Here is a 6,308-nt window from a genome sequence, read left to right as displayed (position 1 = left end):
TTTTGGGTGTGTTTTCGACATGAGGTGCTAAACCCCAATACTGGGACAAATGAGGAAGCTATTTTTCATGCATGTGGTAATTCTACTTATTTCTTGTATGACTTTTTACACTTGATTTAATTGTTTTATGATTTTCACTAATTAGTTGTGATTTCGTTTGATAACATATGCTTAGTCTTAATACTTTTGATGCGTTATGCTTGTGATTTACAATCAATCTTTTAAAAATCCACCTTGGCAAATAAGAAGAGTCTATAAAAAGTTAACTTTGGAGCTATAAATGTCTAGAATAATTAGTTGAACCACATGAAAATGAGAATTGGTGAAATCCGAAGTCCTAGTATCTCTCGTTATCGTGACAATCTTGTGAATAGATTTTCTTTATTTTAGTGTTTTTTTTAGTATTAAGTCTAGAATCGAGTCTTTACAAGTCCGAGTTGAACGAACTTTTACTACCACTTAAAGACTACATCAGTTTGCTCCTATTTTGTATTTTGATGATGATTCTTCCATGATTGTTCCTCGTCTGCAGTTTTACTCATGGTGATGAATGACCTTCGATTTTGCCTCATGATGATTTTAAACCGTTTCCTTTGGTTGGTTTAGCAAAACCCATGTCCAAAGTATTCTTGTTTTTGCCCCCAATTTGCATTTGAGTTGACTGTGATTTTCAGTCCGCCATTGTTGATGGGATGTTCTTCCTGCTGGTGTTAGGGATCATGAGACTTCCGAAGAAGCCTACGCGGAAAGGACAAAGGACCTCTTCGTCTACTGATCCACCTCCACGGTTGGACCATCCTGATGCTATGCCGTCTCCTCCTCCTAAGGATACTGAGGTACTTGCGGGTACTGAGATGGCTGTGGTCCCTGATGCTACTGCGGACCCTGAGGTAGAAGAAGTTGTTGTTGAGGATCTTCCACCTCCTCCTCCTCACTATGAGCTTCAGAGGCTTCAACTTCGTGACAAGGATAGCTACGATCACTTGTCCTTGGATGAGATCACCAAGTTTTTTCGCCTTCATAAGTTCGAGATCTCCTTTGTCAATGGCCCTGATTTTCTCACCGAGTCCCTGATCCGGAGTTTTCCTTATGATGAGAACAACCTTATGATTAGTGTTGGTCAGCTGGCCGCAGGTATGCTCCTCCCTTTGTTTAGTAGAAAGGATCCCTTATACTATGATGTTTTGTCTACCAGAGATGACCCGATGAACAAGACTCAGGTCCGAGGAGTTATGCAGTATACGGGAAATTACTGGCCTGCCCTTTGTGAGAGCTGGTACCGTAGTAAAGTAAAGACTACTTTGAAGTCTTATGACCCTTTTGCTGATGGAAGTTCTAAGCAAGAGGATTATACCCCTGCCAACTTCAATGCTACGTATGTTGATGCTATTCAGAAAAGCAATCTTATTCCTTGGAGTGTTGGCCCTCGTCGTATCCATGTTACTGCTAAAAAGATTAGGGAGGGTAATAGCCTTCGTCTGCTGGAGGATATCGATAAGACTGGTTTGACTATTATCCCGTATTCTGCTAAGCTACCTTTGCCGAAGTCTGACCCCATCCGTCTTGATCATGATGATCGATGGGATCGTACTCCACTTCGAATGGTGGGTTCTTGGGCCTACGGTTTTACTACCGCAGATCCCAACATCCCTCGTACAACTCTTTCCTTGCCTGAAAAGTATGATGGATATCAGCCTTGGGTTTTCAACCCTGCTGCTTCTCACGAGGTAACCTTCGTTTCTGTTTGAAGGCTTTTGCTTTAATATCTTTGTTTGATATTCTGATGGCTTTCTTTTGCAGTCTGCCCCTGCTTCTTCTGCTGGAATTACCCCAGGCTCTGCTGCTAAGACTGTTCCTGGTTCTGCTGGTAATTCCGTAGCCACAAGGACTAGGAAAATGAAGGCTTCGGCTGAAACAGCTATGCCAACACCTGCGGAGGTAAGGATCATTGCCATTCCTTTGTGTTTGTTGGTTCCTTAGTATCTTGCCCCTGATCCTTAGCTGCCGCATGTGTTTTTTTCACAGTCCTCCAAGAAAAAGGGCAAGTTGAAGGCTGTTATTGACCTTGAGGCATCGGATGAAGATCCCAAGGCTGGTGAGGAGGTGCCGGATGATGAAGATATGGAGGATATTGAGGATACTGTCCTCAACCCTCATTTGGACGATATTGAGGAATATTTTTCCAAGGATAATGATAGACGCATTTATATGTCTAATTAGTCTCAATTTTATATGTTGTTAGTGCTCATTTTTGTATTTATTATGGCTTTTTATGTCTTTATAGGTGTTTTTGAAGAAATAAGCTTTTGTGGAGAAAGTTGCTCAAAAAAGTGGTATTTGGTCCCAGAAAAGTACTAAAGGCACCCCAACTTTGGATAAGGACACCCCCAGAAATGTGTTGAAGACACCCGGAGGAGTTGATAAAGGCACCCAATAGTTTTCACTATTTACAGCCCAAAATTACTCTTTGTACCCACAAATTGCTATTCGCACCCTAGAAATTGCTATTTATACCCCAAATTGCTAAAGGGACACCATAACTGGATAAGGGGAGGTCATCTCAACCTTTTGAATTTATGAATTTGGCGGGAAAATTGTTTTTCAAAATAGAAAATTAGGGTTCGAAAATTGGAGGTGTTTTACTGCGATTCAATGGATGAAACTGATTGGGTTTATTCCTTAGACCTAAACAGGGTTAGTAAGGTCGTCAGATTGGGTCAAAATTGGCTATAATTCGAGATTGGAGCAATACAGTAATATTAGGGTTCGATATTTGAAGCTGTTCGAGAGATTCAATGGATGAAATCGGTTGTGCTGACTTGTATGAGCTAAACAGGGATTCTGTAGTTGTGTGATTCGATCCAGTTGGGCTTAATAATCACATTCGAAGAAAACAAAGTGACTAGGCATTCTTGGGTTTATTCTTCTCCGGGAAGTTTTGTTCGTACTTTTGAAGAGTTTGGGTGAGAATCAAGCGTGGATTTGGACTGATACCAGCCTGTTCACTCGAACCAGGGTTGGTAAGTTAGTTAGGGTCGAAGGAATAAGAATATATTCACCATGAGAATAATACAGGGGAGTACGTTATGAAGTGAGGCAGTCACGGGATTTCATGGGATTTTCACTGGCCGGCGTGTGCAGTTAGAGTATTTGACTCCTTCTAGACGTATTTGCATGATCTTAGCTGCCAAATCATACGTGGTGGAGATAAAAATGGAAAATATCCTTGCTGCAGACTCGAAGAAATATTTCCGAGTTACTGTCTTTAATTGTGAGAAGATATTGTGATTAAGAGGAAGATAGTTGGTGTTGTCGAGTATAAATAAGGACTATGGGATGTCATAAGGGTTACAAAGACTTTGGAGAAGAAATATAGATCTAGGAATCGAGAAATCACAAGTTCCAGAAAGTTTACCTGCTGCTGCAAACTCAAGAACACGAAGAACAAACGCCTGCAAAAGACAGTCGCAGAAGCTGTCGCAGTTCAACAACAAAACTCATATATCTTTTATCATTCACTTGCGAGAAGCCTTCAACCACTGTTCCTTTAAGAAGCTTAACTGTTGGGATTCAGTCGCTAAAGACCTTAGCGACTGCTGAATATTTGTAAGCAATTTTTGATTATTTGAATACAATGTTTAATCCAATTTTCTCCATTTTTCGTTCCATGAGTAGCTAAGTTTCTTTTCTAGGGTTGGGAGGAAGCTATTTTCTTGATGAGTTTATTTAAATAATTATTTCTTTATCACATTTACTCCCAATTTTGTGCTAATAATTCCTTAAAAATTCTCTCTTCTTTGCATGCCTCATTTAAATTGTTTTGAATAGTATAGACTATTGATTTTTTTATAGGAGAAGGAGGATTAGGCCTAAGATTAATGACAGAGTCATAAAAATAGAGCTTGTAACATTTTATCCTCCAAGGCATGAGATTGAGTTCGAAACTGCCTTGAGTAATTTGGAGTATTATGTAGAAGTTATAATTAGTGAATTTGCAACATCAAAATAGTGGAGACCAACCCTAGTTCTCCATTTCCTTGGTAACAAAAATTTAATTAGTTTTTCTTTAGTGTTTTTTTAATTAATCTAGAACCAAATCCTTTTAAAAGTCCGAGAAACGAATTCCTTACTTCCACTTGTAAAACTGCATCAGTTTTTGGCGCCGCCGACGCGGACTTGCCTTTAGGTTAGGTTTTAGATTTTTACTTTTATTTCTTAGTTTTTAGTTTTGTTTAATTTTATTTGATTTTACTTGGGTATTTTCTTGTTTTTATTGTGCAGGTAATATTCAACATTTATTGTGGAATTGCCTACCAAAAGAGGTAAGTTATAAAACCCAATTTTTATTTATTCTTTTTGATTTTATTTCCTTTTGTATATATTTCCTTTATAGAAATTTTTTTTAAAAAAAATACACGTTGCACACACCATATTGCATCGTCAGAATTACCGAATTTAGGAAGCCTGTGGAAAAGTACGTTGAACCCGTGCCTTATGAGAGTTACCAGCCGAAATTCCACAAGCCTCAACCTCGTACCCGTAGGCATATTAGTCTGAGGTAGCCCAAGCTTACCTAATTTAGTAAACCCTACATTTGCATGTGCACGTTTTTCTTTTTGAACAATAGTATTGCTGCTTGTGTATGTGTAGGACATAGGCTTGAAGAGAACGACCTTTTTGATTTGAGTCTGACCCGCTATACGGATTTAGGTGGTACTTCTATATTTAAAAAAATGGTTAATGAAAATGATGGTGAATTCCCGCCAAACAAAACCCTTAGGGACCGTTTGAACCCTTCTAGAGTAATGCGTGAACCTGGGGTTGTTTTACCGGACACTACCGTTAAGTTTGATATTAAACCTAGGACATTTGGCATGTTGCGTAAGTTTAAGGGGATAGAGAATGAGAACCCGTATACCCACGTAAGAGACTTTGAAATGATCTGTGCCACAATGAGTTACCCGAATGTCTCTAAAGATGTGGTTAGGTTGCGTTTGTTTCCTTTTTCCCTAGAAGAGAGAGCCAACGAGTGTTACCACTTGATTCCCTCTAAAATAATCACCACCTGTGATGGCCTTGTAGAGGCCTTTGTTAAGAAGTTCTACCCACACCACAAGACTGCCTGCTGTTAGGCAGTCTATCCAAACCTTTAAGTATAAAATAGGTGAGAGCCTACATGATTACGTAGAAAGGTTTAATGAATTGTTATACCAATGCCCGCACCATGTCTATGATAAATCCCACATGGCCCAAATCTTATATGAGGGACTTGATAGTGAAACTCGAATACAGGTAGAAACAATGAGTGGTGGATAATTCACCCATCAAGACCCAGATGAATGTTTTGACGAGTTCATCGAGTTAGCTGAAAAGACTCGTCAATGGGCTTCAATAAGGGAGCCCGAAATAACTAGGAACCCTATCCATAAGGTCAATAGAGTTGATAATGGGTCAAATATCCTTAGGCGTCTAGAGGCCTTAGAGTTGAACCAAAGGTCTACCCAAGCGATGAGCTGTAACAGTGAGCCTAGAACCTATCCATGTACCATTTGTGGTGACCAAGGTCATACTGGACCTCAATGCCCCCTGTTTTACCCTAGTGAAACAACCCGTGACCAGGTTAGTGTCCTACATGGAGGTATGAACACTAGATATGAGGTCCGACCAAAGTTTGATCCATATTCTAATACCTATAACCCTGGTTGGAGACATAACCCTAATTTTTCGTGGTCTAAAGGTGCCCATCAGGGTGGCCCATATAGCAATACACCACCAGGTTTTCCTAGGAATCAACCTCAAGAACAAAGTACAGTTGATCCTAAGATGATGTTTTTAGAGGAATCTATGAAACTCTTGTCCCAAAGTGTTGTCCATAGTAACCAAAAGTTCAGGGTTCAGCATAACCAACAAAACAGTGACCGAGCTATTGCCAACTTAGAGACTCAAATAAGTCAACTTTCGAACCGGTTAAATGATAGATAGAACGAGACATTTCCTAGCCAAACGACTCCGAATCCGAAAGGAGTCAACCAGGTTAATGGGTCGGGTAGTTCTAACCACAATGAAAATATTAAAGCAGTTATCACCCTTAGGAGTGGTAAAACTTTAGAAAACTCGGTAGAACCACCTAAGGATAGTAGTCCAGCTGAAAAAGAGACTGAGGTTGACCAAACTTCGTAAAAAGACTCAAATGGGCCTGAGAATACTAAGAGTCCAAGTGAGGAAGCTACCCCTGAGATAGTGTACATACCACCTGAACCATTTCCTCAGAGACTCGCTAAGAAAAAGCCTAGTACATATGCTGAAAT

The sequence above is a fragment of the Papaver somniferum genome, unplaced genomic scaffold (assembly GCF_003573695.1).
Source record: "Papaver somniferum cultivar HN1 unplaced genomic scaffold, ASM357369v1 unplaced-scaffold_132, whole genome shotgun sequence".
NCBI classification, from domain to species: domain Eukaryota; kingdom Viridiplantae; phylum Streptophyta; class Magnoliopsida; order Ranunculales; family Papaveraceae; genus Papaver; species Papaver somniferum.
The sequence above is the reverse complement of the archived record's forward strand: the minus strand, read 5'-3'. Positions refer to the sequence as shown.